Source organism: Pinus tabuliformis, chromosome X (genome assembly GCF_031772625.1).
Source record: "Pinus tabuliformis cultivar Carrire ecotype Pingquan chromosome X, CPIR1, whole genome shotgun sequence".
Classification (NCBI taxonomy): domain Eukaryota; kingdom Viridiplantae; phylum Streptophyta; class Pinopsida; order Pinales; family Pinaceae; genus Pinus; species Pinus tabuliformis.
The window spans coordinates 164144332-164157243 of record NC_142308.1 but is presented as its reverse complement, the minus strand read 5'-3'; the positions used below and the strand labels follow the sequence as shown (position 1 = coordinate 164157243).

Below are 12912 nucleotides of genomic sequence, written 5' to 3'. Positions count from 1 at the left end.
ACTAGCCATTTCCTCTAGTAATGTTAATGATTTAGTCGTTAAATCATTAAATTCACTCCCGCTAACGTTTCGATAGTTGTTTTTTGATGCACCAACCATTAATTTCACTAACAGTTATCCAAAATCAATCCAAAATCTTCTTCTAAACCTAATTATTCTACATCAACCATATCATTTTCCTTCATCTCACCAATGTTTTCAAAAGTTCTTAGTGACAAAAAAATTCCATATTGTGTAGTCGACCACATCAAGCAGAAAGAAAATAACAGATTATTCATAATTCCTTTTTTTATCATAATTCAAAATGACTAGCCAGAAGAGAAAATCTAAGATGTTTGTTAAAACCCCAATGCTTCCCCTGGTTCCAAATTTAGATGAATTTCCTCTGGTAGATGTTGATTTCAAGATCATGGAAACCAAATCTGAATTTGACTTATATGAATTGCACAATTGGGAATTTCAGAGATTTGAAGATGTTCCTGCTTACGCATCCTCTCCCTCTTGGTCGAGCACCTAAAGGTCCTCTTCTTAACAGTCGAGCCTGCTTACGCATCCTTATGGTCGATTACCTAAAGGTCCTAATGGTCGAGCCCCCTAAAGGGTCCTCTCCTTAACAGTCGAGCCTGCTTACTAGTGATGAATTCAGCTTCAGGGAATCCCAATTACCTCAATTTGTTTTCCCTCAAAATCATCATTTCCCTGAATTTGTTTCTTGGTGTGAAAATCGTTATTTACCTAGCCAGAGAGAAATAGTAGACAAAAATGGTGAATCCATGTTCTCCATAACCCCATAATCTATTTTTCAAGCCTTGCAAAATAATCCTCCAAGTTCCCTTCACACATTTTCAGTTGATTCGCTAATGGAAATCTACCAGAAACTCACCTTTCAGCAGCGAGCTAGTATCTTTGAGTCTTTTATGCCAGAAGGATCTGAATTACCTCGTCATAATCCACCATACTCTTCAACAATATTGCCATAAATGTCCAAACAAGTAATTTCTATGATTTGTTGGCATTTAGGCTACCAAAGTGATGAATGGTTGATGAAGTCATCTTAGGGTTTCTGTTAGTTTTTCCATCTGGTAAAAATCCCTTTGTTCTTTTCAACTCTAGCCAACTTATTTTAGATATCATTCATGGACAATTCTTGAAATTCAATGCAGAGAGATCTTTAAAACATCAATCTATATTGGTGTATTTATTTTTATATCATCAGTCTGAAAGATTCAAAATGCCACTCCAAAATCTTGACTCACAGGGAAGGCCACAATCTATCATTCATTGGACTTCATTAGTCAGAAGGAATTCAAAAGATTACTCTTTTAGTGATTTTGTAGATCAATTTCTATATTTGTCATTATGTCTCCTTAGTAGTGATGCAGTCCCAAGGATATCAATAGAAATTAAAATAATTTTGCATCTGAGTGAACAGTCAAAGGTGGGAGACTGGTACTTATATCATAATTTCATAGAGATCAGAGTTTATGGTTGTGATTTGCCACCATATAAACTACCAGTTTTTGTTCCGTGAGGATTTTTGCTCTAGAATTCATATGACAAAGCATGAGTATGGATGAAATTCATTTTGTATCGAGAAAACAAAATAATCAATTCAAACTAAAAGCTCAAATTGGTCCATTGATAATAAATACCAAAGTAGCTGATAAGGAGGTGGAAAATCTATTAAGTCAAATGAAGTTTAAATTAAGTTTCAGCTAGACTTATGACCCTTTGGGAGTATTTTCATCTATTAGAGTTCAGTGAAAATTCGCTCCTTATATCATATCTCAAAACCAAAAATTGAACAATATGCTAATCAGGAAATATAGGAGGAAAACACTTTGCAGGAGGTTGAAATTTATAGTAAAAAAGCCTTGGAAACTCCAAGACTTAAAGAGACCAAGTGAAAGTATGTCTCTTGCTTGTTCAAGTTATAAGTCAGCATAATTCATAGTTTTTAAGAGGACAAAGAGAGTGAACACAAAGGAAGAATCATCACAGGCAAGAAATACATAAGAGTCTACTACAATCATGTTATCAAACAAGCCTGTGTTCACTTTTCAACAAACTGAAGAAATAATTCCTGTTGTATTTGCTTCCCCTACTAGTGAACAAAATATTTTTGCTAGATTTAGAGAAATGAATAAGAAGAAGAGTGCATTGCTAAAGACTACCACCTATTATGAGTTCTGGAGACAAACTTCTTCGACACAAACAATATTGTTGTCTACACTAGGCCTTGACAAAGGACAATTTCAGTTGGCATTTCTTGAGCCATAAGTCCCAATTCCAAAAACAACAGAGGATTACAAGGGTTTAATGTTTTCTTTTGATACAAAACAGATTCATCCCATATATCAAATTGATCTACACAAACAGGCTCATGAAATAATATATTATTCTCTAACAAATCTAGCAATGGTTTCTTCAAAGCTACAAGATTCTTTGAATATTATTCATTCTCAACTTAAATTAGAAAAAAAATGTTGTCACTAGAAAAGGATACAAAGATAAAAGATTTAGAAGACATTATGATCAAATTAGGATTAGATCCTAATGATGTCGATGCTACTGAAGAAATTATTAAAAACATAAATGTGCACATTCAAGCACTGTGAAAACAATTAAAATTGTCAACAACATAACATCCTCAAGCTCAAGAAGTAGGCCAATTAGAGAGGGAAAAAGAGAATAGGTTGCATATGGTTGTTGAGAAGAACATTCAAATATAGAAAATGGAGACAGATATGGAGAAACTCCTGAAGGAGAAAGAGCAGCAAATTAGTGCAGGAATTTCAACAGTAGAAACAAGGTCAGTCGGCTAGGATTCAACTAAACAATTATCTAAAGCAATGACCTATCATTAAGAAATATTTAAATTGATAAATTAAAGGCATCATTACAAATGGCATAAAACAATAATATGAAGGCAGATAATGCATATATTGCAGAAGTACAAAAGCATTTAAACTTACTAGAGACTTAACCAAAATGTACTTAGGAACCTACTGTCTCGATCTAAGAGAATGGACTACGGTATCCTAAAGTGTACCTACACTCATTCAAAGAAGAGTTTAGCAGTGGTTTCTGCTGTGATACTTTTCTTGTAGGATGCTAGAATTGCCATCTTAGAGAATTTGTTGACGACAAAAAAAAAGCAGGCGTTGCCATACTTAGTAGAAGAAAGGCCCGACATGTAATCCATGGAGATGAATTCCCAAGGTTGACTAGGAGTAGGCAGAGGAGTATATAGGCCTTGCTTCTTGATGTTTAGTTTGGCAATGGTGCAAGAAGTGCAGGATCTGATGTACTTCCCAACATCCTGTCGAAGGTTCAGCCAATAAAAACACTTCTGCAGCACTGCCACTGTTTTCTCTACCCTGAAATGTCCAGTGACCCAACCATAGTGCGCTTCCCAAATAATCTTAGCATGCTCACTTATAGGAACACAAAGGTGTCCCAGTTGGCATAACAGTGCATCCTAGAGGTGAAAATTTGGAACTTGCTTGCTTTCCAAGAGCATATTGTAGTGTTGTCGAATTCTAAATCACTCTTGTAAAGATACAACTACCCCACAGTATCATGCCTACAAGAGTTGAGCACAGTGGTCAGCTCCATGACCGACGGTCGACTGAGGAAGTCTGCAACATTATTGGTGTTTCCCTTATTGTACTTAATATTCAAATAGAACTGTTGCAAGTATGTGGACCATTTCTGATGGCGATCATTCTGCAACTTCCCTTGTGTCTCTATGAACTACGGGGGTCGGTGGTATGTGTGGATGATCGTTTCCTTCCCCATAATGTGATGCTTCCATTGTTGGCAGGCCTGCACAATAGAATACATCTCTTTGTCATAGGTGGGATACTTTTAGGCTGTGTCTGAAAGTATCTCACTGTGGTAAGCCATTGGATGCCCCTACTGAGTAAGAACTGCACTAATAGCATAGTCGGAGGCATTTGTCTCAATCTCAAATGGTTTTTGTAGGTTTGGTAATGTGAGCATTGGTGCATAGCAGAGGTGATGCTTCAACTCGGAAAATGCCTTCTGTTGGGTTTCAGACTGAAAGAAATTTGCTTTCACTTCACCCTTGGTGAGTTGACTTAAATGCCAAGTGATATGAGAGGACCCCAACATGAACCTGAGGTAGAAATTGGCAAGACCCTGAAAGCTTTGGAGCTCTATTAGAGTGGTTGGGGTTGGCCAACCCCGAATGACTTGTATCTTGGCTGGGTCCACATGCACACCCTACTCATCAATGATATATTGAGATATTGAACCTGGGTCATGCAAAAAGTGCATTCTCCAAATTGGCACACAACTTGTGTTTTTGCAGGGTTTGAAGGATTATTGAATATGGTGGAGGTGCTCTTCCCAACTCTGGCTAAAGATCAAGATGCTATCTAAATACACCACCACAAACGCATTGGTGAAAGGTTGCAATATGTCGTCCATTAATCTCATGAAGGTTACGGGGGCATTTGTCAACCCAAAAGGCATGACCAACCATTCGAAAAGGCCCTCCTTGGATTTGAAGGCAGTATTCCACACATCGGAGGGTTTAATAGACACATGGTGATAACTGAACTTCAAATCAATCTTGCTGAAATATTTGGCCCCCTTGAGTTGGCCGAGAAGGTCATCAATCCATGGGATTGGGTACCTATTCCATATAGTGATCTTGTTCAATGCTTGATAGTCAATACAAAGTCTCCATGTCACATTCTTTTGTACCAATACAATCGAGCTCCCACAAAGTGATGAACTTGGCCTAATGTGCCCTTTCTTAAACAATTCCTGAATCTACCTCTTGATCTCATCGTTCTCCAGAACAGAGCAATGATAGATTGACCCAGTGGGTAGTGGCGCGCCCGGGGTCAGATTGATGGAGTGCTTGACCTGACAGTGTAGAGGCAGCCTCGTAGGTGAGGAGAATATGTCCTTGTACTCTTCCACAACCTTGTCCATCTGTTGTTGTTGTGCAGAGGAGCCTTGTCTAGAAATCTTTGCCACAATCTTCTTCTTGCCTTGAGGGCGAATCATAAGGAAAACAAATTTCCTGGTATATGAAATGATCTTACTGCATTGCTTTGCAATGATCAAAGAGATGGTGGTAGGCGAGGCTACCTCCGGTATCCTATACAACTTATTTTCCAAAGTAATAATCAAAGAGCAAGGCCTAGAATCATATACAACATGCCGCTTCCACAAGTATGGTTGTACTAAAATTACATCACAAACTTCAAGAAGGGAAACATCACACAATACCTCATCCGTGAAGGGCTTGATGCTGTAGGGAAGTTGACACTATTGGCTAACACAAAGATCTCGTCCTTGGTGAAGCCACTAGATGTTGTATGACTGTAGATGTGTTGTAGTCGACAGGTCCAACCGCTTCATGATATTTACTAAAATGAGGTTCTTTTGGCTCCCGTTGTCGACAATGAACTAGAGTGGAGAACCCTTCACCCACATCTGTGAGTGGAAGAGGCGTTCCCCCTCCTTTGGATCTTCAAGCTCATTCTTCTGGATCTTAGTGGTTTCCACGATGGCACTAGGCTCCACATCAATGATCTGCTTCCCTTTGTCATTCCCCTTGTTGAGTTTTGACTTAGAGTCAAATTATGCATCTAATTCGGAAGCCTTCAGCTCAACCACGAGTGACTTTTTATCCCGACACTCACTCGTGTTGTGAGTGGAGATCTTATGGAACTCACACCATTTTCCCGTGTCCTTCTTTGCCTTCATGGTGTTGTTTTTTCTTGTGACTTCGATGAGTTGTCCTGGGTCACCCCTCTTTGGCTTTGCCCTTTGCTCTGCGATTTGGGGGTGCCTTTCCCTTGCTTCGAATTCACAGATCCAAAGTATCTTTTTTTGTTTTTTGTTTTTTCTCAATCTTGACGATGTATTGGTACGTTGTGCTGAGCGTGGAGATGTTCAAGAAATCCATCTTGTCTTGGAAGTACCTATGTAGGAAGTCGTGGTACTTGAGTACCAAATGTTGCTCAGAATCCTTGATACCCAACTTCCTGCGAAGGGTATGAAAAACATTGGTAAACTTCAGCATGTCTCGGTCCCTTTCTTGCAACAACATGGTCCACTTTATGTATTTATCCTCATAGATCCCAACAGGTAAGTACCGCTCCTTGATGGCATCCTAGAACGAATTCCAAGTGGGTGTGGCTGAAAATAGTGAGGGTGTACTTTCTTCCTTCTTCTCACAATAGGTTTCCCATCAGTGCTTGACGTGGGGGGAGACTTTGAGAAGTGCAAAAGTGATCTTTTCCCGACTAGAAAAATCATGAACATAAAATATCCTTCTAGCAGATTTGACCATTTATCCATGACTTGCACAACTATTTGACCTTCAAATATGGGGATGTCAAAGTTAACTTATACCTTAAAGGGTGTGGCGATTCTAGAGTAGCTGCTAAAAGGAGATGTGTTGCCTTTGGGTAGCCGCTGAAGGATCTGGGAAAAGGTGTCCATCATCGCATTCCTTTGTCGCTCAAGGGCTTCTTCGAGCAATATTTTGAAAGGATCACATGCCCCTTGTCCTTCTTCTCTTCTGCCATGGGAGGCCGTCGGGATTTGCGAGGCTGGTCTTGCAAAGGTTCGACCAGTTCGAGCCCTAACTCCTTATATCCAAACCTCGTTGGGGACATGTAAAAAAAAACCAAAGAAAGAGCAGACCGCTCTGATACCACTGATCCGAACTTAAACATGAATGCAACAAATTACAAATATACTCATAAATAAAAATATGCAACATAAATAACACTTCATTTCATTAATATCAAATAGTGAAATATGCTTACAAATAGAATGGAAATAAAACTAGCTCGGGCGATGGTAGCTTATCTTTGAGAAGAGAAGTGGTGGGTACATGCCTCTTAAATGTGTTACAATGAGGCTCGAAGGCCTATTTATTATTAAGAAATAATGGAAAACCCTAAACATCCAAAAACCTAACCCTAAGAGATGAAGTGCCAAAACTATGGGCCCCGTTTGGGTAAATTAGTACATCAACTTCCCGGGGTCGTAACTTTGGTATACGATCTCTGTTTGACGCACACAATACCTCGTTAGAAATATCTATTTGAGAACTACAATTTCGAAAGCATACATGAGTCAAAGCCTCATGTTTGCTCATTTTCCAACAAGAAAACGTCGTGCAGGGCCTCAAAATGGCTCCATAAGTTTAGGACCCGAAAAACTACCAAAAAGAGTAAATTGGCTACAAATAAGGATACTGAAAAATTGAAAGAAACAATGGTGGGGGTCCAAGTGGAATAGGGGGTGGCCACCAATATCTAGCTGGATCAGTCCTCCCCCCTCAAGAATCAATGGTCCCCACTGCGTTAAGTGCCTCCATGAGATGGGGAAAATTTTGCTAAACTTGGTCTGTGGTGAGCCACTTGCCTTGGTGCAGGAGTTGGCGAGCTTTAACTACTCGAGAGAGTTGGATCTACTATTGGTGAATATTCTTGATCTATGTGTCCATGATCTGATCAATTGTGGTTTGTTCCATGCAGTATGGGTTTAACTTTATTGGTGTGAGTTGTTCTGCAATGTCTGATGTGTCCAGTAATGGTGGAAAGTGTGGTCAAACACGGTCCACATTGAACACTGGCTGCAAGCCAAGGAATGGTGGAATGTTGAGCTCGAAAGAATTATCCCCTACAGCCTTAGTGATGGTGTAAGGCCCATAGTGGAGCAGGCAAAGCTTGCGATGGGAACCAGCGAGGCACTCCTTCTACAAATGTAACCAAACTTTGTCGTGCACCTGGAACTTGTGTGGCACTCGATGTTGATCATGACACTGCTTGTACTTAGAATTGCCTCTATTCAATATGTCGTGAACTTACTGGTGGATGTACTGAATGGGTTAAATGAAGTTGTTAGCCCTGTTAGCTTCAGACTGTTCATGAGTCAAATTTGTCGAAGTAGCTGCAAATGGTATGGCCACATCATTGGGACATAGTGGTTGGAATCCCAATCCCACCTGAAAAGGGTTGTGTCGAATTGAGCTATGGAGAGCTTCGTTGTAGTTGTGCTTGACATAAGGGAGGCTTTCATCCCATGTGCGTGGATGCTTCAAGTTGAACATGTACAAAATGTGTACGATCATCATGTTGATGACCTTTGTTTGGCCATCAGTTCCAAGGTGGAAAGTTGTGGACTTAGTGAGCTTGGTATCCAACATCAACCAGGGACATGACCAAAATGTACTCAGGAACCTGCTGTCCCAATCTAAGATAATGGACTGTGGGATCCTAATGTGTACCCACACCTATTCAAAGAAGAGCTTAACAGTGGCTTATGCTGTGATACTCTTCTTGCAAGTCGCCATAATGGCCATCTTAGAGAATCTGTTGACAACCACGAAAACACAGTCATTTCCATGGTTCGTAGAAGGAAGGCGCGACATGTAATCCATGGAGATAGATTCCCAAGGTCGACTAGGAGTAGGCAGAGGAGAATATAGGCCTTGCTTCTTAATGGTTGATTTAGAAATTACGCAAGCAGTGCAGGATCTAATGTACTTCCCAACATCCTGTCCAAGGTTCAGCCAATAAAAATACTTTTGTAGCACTACTACTTTTTTCTCTACCTTGAAATGTCCAACGACCCGATTGTAGTGCGCCTCCCAAATCATCTTGGCACGCTCGCTTGAAGGAACACATAGGTGTCCCAGGTGGCATAGCAATGCATCTTAGAGGTGAAAATTTGAAACTTTCTTGCCTTCCAAGAGCATATGGTATGTGTTACCAAATTCTGGATCACTCTTGAAAAGATGCGGCCACCCCACAGTCTCGTGCCCACAAGAGTTGAGCATAGTGGTCAGTGCCATGAACGGCGATCGATTGAGGAAATCTGCAACATTGTTGGTGCTGCCCTTCTTTTACTTAATATTCAAATGGAAATGTTGCAGATATGTGGATCATTTCTAATGGCGATCATTCTGCAACTCCCCTTATGTTTGTATGAACTACAGGGTTCGATGGTATGTGTGGATGATCGTTTCCTTCCCCATAATGTAAATATTCCATTATCGGCAGGCCTGCACAATGGAATACATCTCTTTGTCATAGGTGGGATACTTTCAGACTGTGTCTGAAAGTGGCTCACTGTGGTAAGCCACTGAATTCCCCTGTTGAGTAAGAACTGCACTAATAACATAGTCAGTGGCATCTATCTCAATCTCAAATGGTTGTTGCAGGCTTGGTAATGTGAGCACTGGTGCAGAGTAGAGGTGACGCTTCAACTCGGCAAACACCCTTTGTTGGGTTTCAGACCAAAAGAACTTTGCTTTCGCTCTAACCTTGGTAATTTGACTTAAAGGCCAAGTGATTTGAGAGAACACCAACACGAACCTGCGGTAGAAATTGACAAGACCCAGAAAGATTCACAGCTCTCTTAGAGTGGTTGGGGCTGGCCAATCTTAAATGACTTGTATCTTGGTTGGGTCCACTTGCACACCATTCTCATCAATGATATACCCCATATATTGAACCTCGATCATGCGAAAAGTGAATTTCTCTAAATTGGCACACAAGATGTGTTTTCACAGGGTTTGGAGGACTAGTTGAATATGGTGGAGGTGTTGTTCTCAACTCTGGTTGAAGATCAAGATGTCATCTAAATACGCCAACACGAATGCATTGGAGAAGAGTCACAAGACGTCATCCATCAATATCATGAAGGTTGCGGGGCATTCGTTAAACCAACCATTCAAAAAGGTCCTCCTTGGATTTTAATACAATATTCCACACATTGAAGGGTTCAATAGGCTCCTGGTGATAACTGAACTTCAAATCAAAATTTATGAAATATTTGACCCCCTTGAGTTGGTCCAGAAGGTCATCAATCCATGGGATTGGGAACCTATTATGTACAATGATCTTGTTCAATGTCTGATAGTCAATACAAAGTCCCCAGGTCCCATCCTTTTGTACTAATACAATCAGGCTCCCATAGGTGATGAGCTTAGCTAGAAGTGCCCTTTTCTGAAACAACTAACGAATCTTCCTCTTGATCTCATTGTTCTCCAGAACAAAGCATCGATAGATCGACCCATTGGGTAGCGACACACTTAAGGTTATATCGATGGAGTGCTTGACCTAACAGTGTAAAGGCACCCCCGTAGGTGAGGAGAAAATGTCCCTGTACTCTTCCATGACCTTGTCCATCTGCTGCTACTATGCGGAGGAGCCTTGTTTGGAAGCCGTGGCAACAATCTTCTTCTTGTCCCGGGGGCAAATCATAAGGAAAACAAATTTCCTGGTCTATGAAATGACCTTAATGCATTGATTTGCAATGATCAAAGAGATGGAAGTAGGTGGGGCTAACTCCTGTATTATGTAAACTTATTGCCCAAACTAACAATCAAAGAGCAAGGCCTAGACTCATATAGAACATGTCGGTTCAATAAGTATGGTTGCCCTAATAATACATCACAAACTTCAAGAGGGGAAACATCACACAATACCTCATTCATGAAAGATTTGATGTTGTAGGGAAGGCGACACTGCTAGCTGACGCAGAGGCGCTGTCCTTCATGAAGCCACCCGATGGTGTACGACATCAGATGTGTTGTAGTTAGTAGGCCCAACCGCTTCATGATCTCTATTGAAATGAGGTTCTTTTGGCTCCTATTCTCAACAATGAACTGCAGTGGAGAACCCTTCACCCACATATGTGAGTGGAAGAGGTGTTTCCCCTCCTCTGGATCTTCAAGCTCATTCTTCTGGATCTTGGTGGTGGCCACTGTGGCACTAGGCTTCACATTGATATGCCTCCCTTTATCATTCCCCTTGTTAGGTTCTAACTCATAGTCGGAACATGCGTTTGATTCGGAAGCCTTCAGCTTGGCCACCAATGACTGCTTGGGCAGACACTCACTCGTGTTGTGAGTGGAGCTCTTATGGAACTCACATCATTTTCTTGTGTACTTCTTTGTCTTCTTGGTGTTGTTTTTTGCTTGTGGCTTCAACGGATTATATTGGGTCACCCTGCCTTGGATTTGTCCTTTGCTCTATGGTTTGGGGTGCCTTTCTCTTGCTTCGGATTCGCAGATCCAAAGTATCGCTTCTTCTGTTTAAACTTATGCTCAATCTTGATAACGTATCGGCACGTCGTGTCGAGCAAGGATATGTTCAGGAACTCCATTTCATCATGGATGTACCTGTGTAGGAATTCATGGTACTTGAGTACCAAATGTCACTTAGAATCCTTGATACCCAACTTCGTGCGAAGGGTATGAAAAATATTGGTAAACTCTGGCACGTCTTGGTCCCTTCCCTGTTGTAGCATGGTCCACTTTATGTATTTATCCTCATAGCTGCTGATAGGGTAGTATTGCTCCTTGATAATGTTCCAGGATGAATTCCAAGTGGGTACAACTAAAAATAGTGAGGGTGTACTTTTGTCCTTCTTCTCAGAGTAGGTTTTCCACCAGTCCTTGACATTGGGGGTGACTTTGAGAAGTGCGAAAGTGATATTTTCTCGGCTGGAAAAATCATGAACATAAAAATATCCTTCTAGCAGATTTAAGAATTTATGTACGACAACCGCATCTATCTGACCTTCAAATATGGGGATGTCGAAGTTAACTTGTACCTTAAAGGGTGTGGTGCTTTCAGAATAGTTGCTAGAAGAAGATGTGTCACCTTTGGGTAGCCGTTGAAGGATCTAGCCAAAGTTGTCCATAATCACATTCCTCTGTCGCTCGAGGGCTTCTTCAAGCAAGATTTTGAAAGGATATCCTACCCCCTCGTCTTTCTTCTCTTCTGCCATCGGAGGATGTCAGGATTTGTGAGGCTGGTCTTACAAAGGTTCGACCAATTTGAGCCCTAACTCCTTATATCTCGACCTCGTTGGGGACATGCAAAGAAAAATGGAGAAATAGCGGACCACTCTGATACCATTGACTCGAACTTAAACATGAACGCATAAAATTACATATATAATCATAAAAACAGAGATGCAGCAAAAATAACACTTCATTTCATTAATATCAAATACTGAAATATGCTTACAAACATAATGGAAACAAAACTAGATCGGGCCACGATAGCTTATCTATGAGAAGAGATGTGGCGGCTACATGCATCTAAACTGTGTTACAATGAGGCTCGAAGGCCTATTTATTATTGAGAAACAATGGAAAACCCTAAAACATCCAAAAACCTAACACTAGGAGATGAAGCGCCAAAACTATGGGCCCCATTTAGGTAAATTGGTACATCAACTTCTCGGGGTTGTAACTTTGGCATATGATCTTTGTTTGATGTGCACAATACCTCGTTATAAATATCTATCTGAGTACTACAACTTTCAACTTCAAACATGAGTAAATAACTCGTGTTTTCCTATTAAAAAAAAAAAAAAAAAAACAAAAAACAAAAAACAAAAAACAAAAAACAAAAACAAACACAAAAAACAAACAAACAAACAAACAAACAAACAAACAAACAAACAAACAAACAAAAAACAAACAAACAAACAAAACAAACAAACAAACAAACAAAACAAAACAAAAAACAAAAAACAAAACAAAACATCGTTTAGGGTCTCAAAACGGTTTTGGAAGTTTAGGACCCCAAAAACTGCCAAAAATAGTAAATTGTGCTACAATTAAGGAAACTGAAAAACTGAAAGAAACAATGGTGGGGGTCCAAGTGGAATATGGGGGTGGCCACCAATATCCACTTGGATCATTGCAAGGAGCTTGTAAGGGGGCTTCATCTTCCATTCAATGGCACTGTGTCTTCCAAAGTTGGTTTAGGAGTATTTTCAATAAGAATGTCCTCTAAGTAGTTATCTGGTCTTGGAATTGGCATCCTTTTCACCATCATTTCCTCACCATTTTAGCCATATTCACCCTTATAGCAACACTTTGTTACTCCA

The 12912-nt window shown here is 40.4% G+C and overlaps 1 pseudogene; it reads right to left on the bottom strand.

Annotated features, from left to right (window-relative positions):
- The window catches only part of LOC149138968 (protein disulfide-isomerase like 2-2-like), a 54193-nt pseudogene that overhangs the window by 26286 nt on the left and 14995 nt on the right, over positions 1-12912 (bottom strand).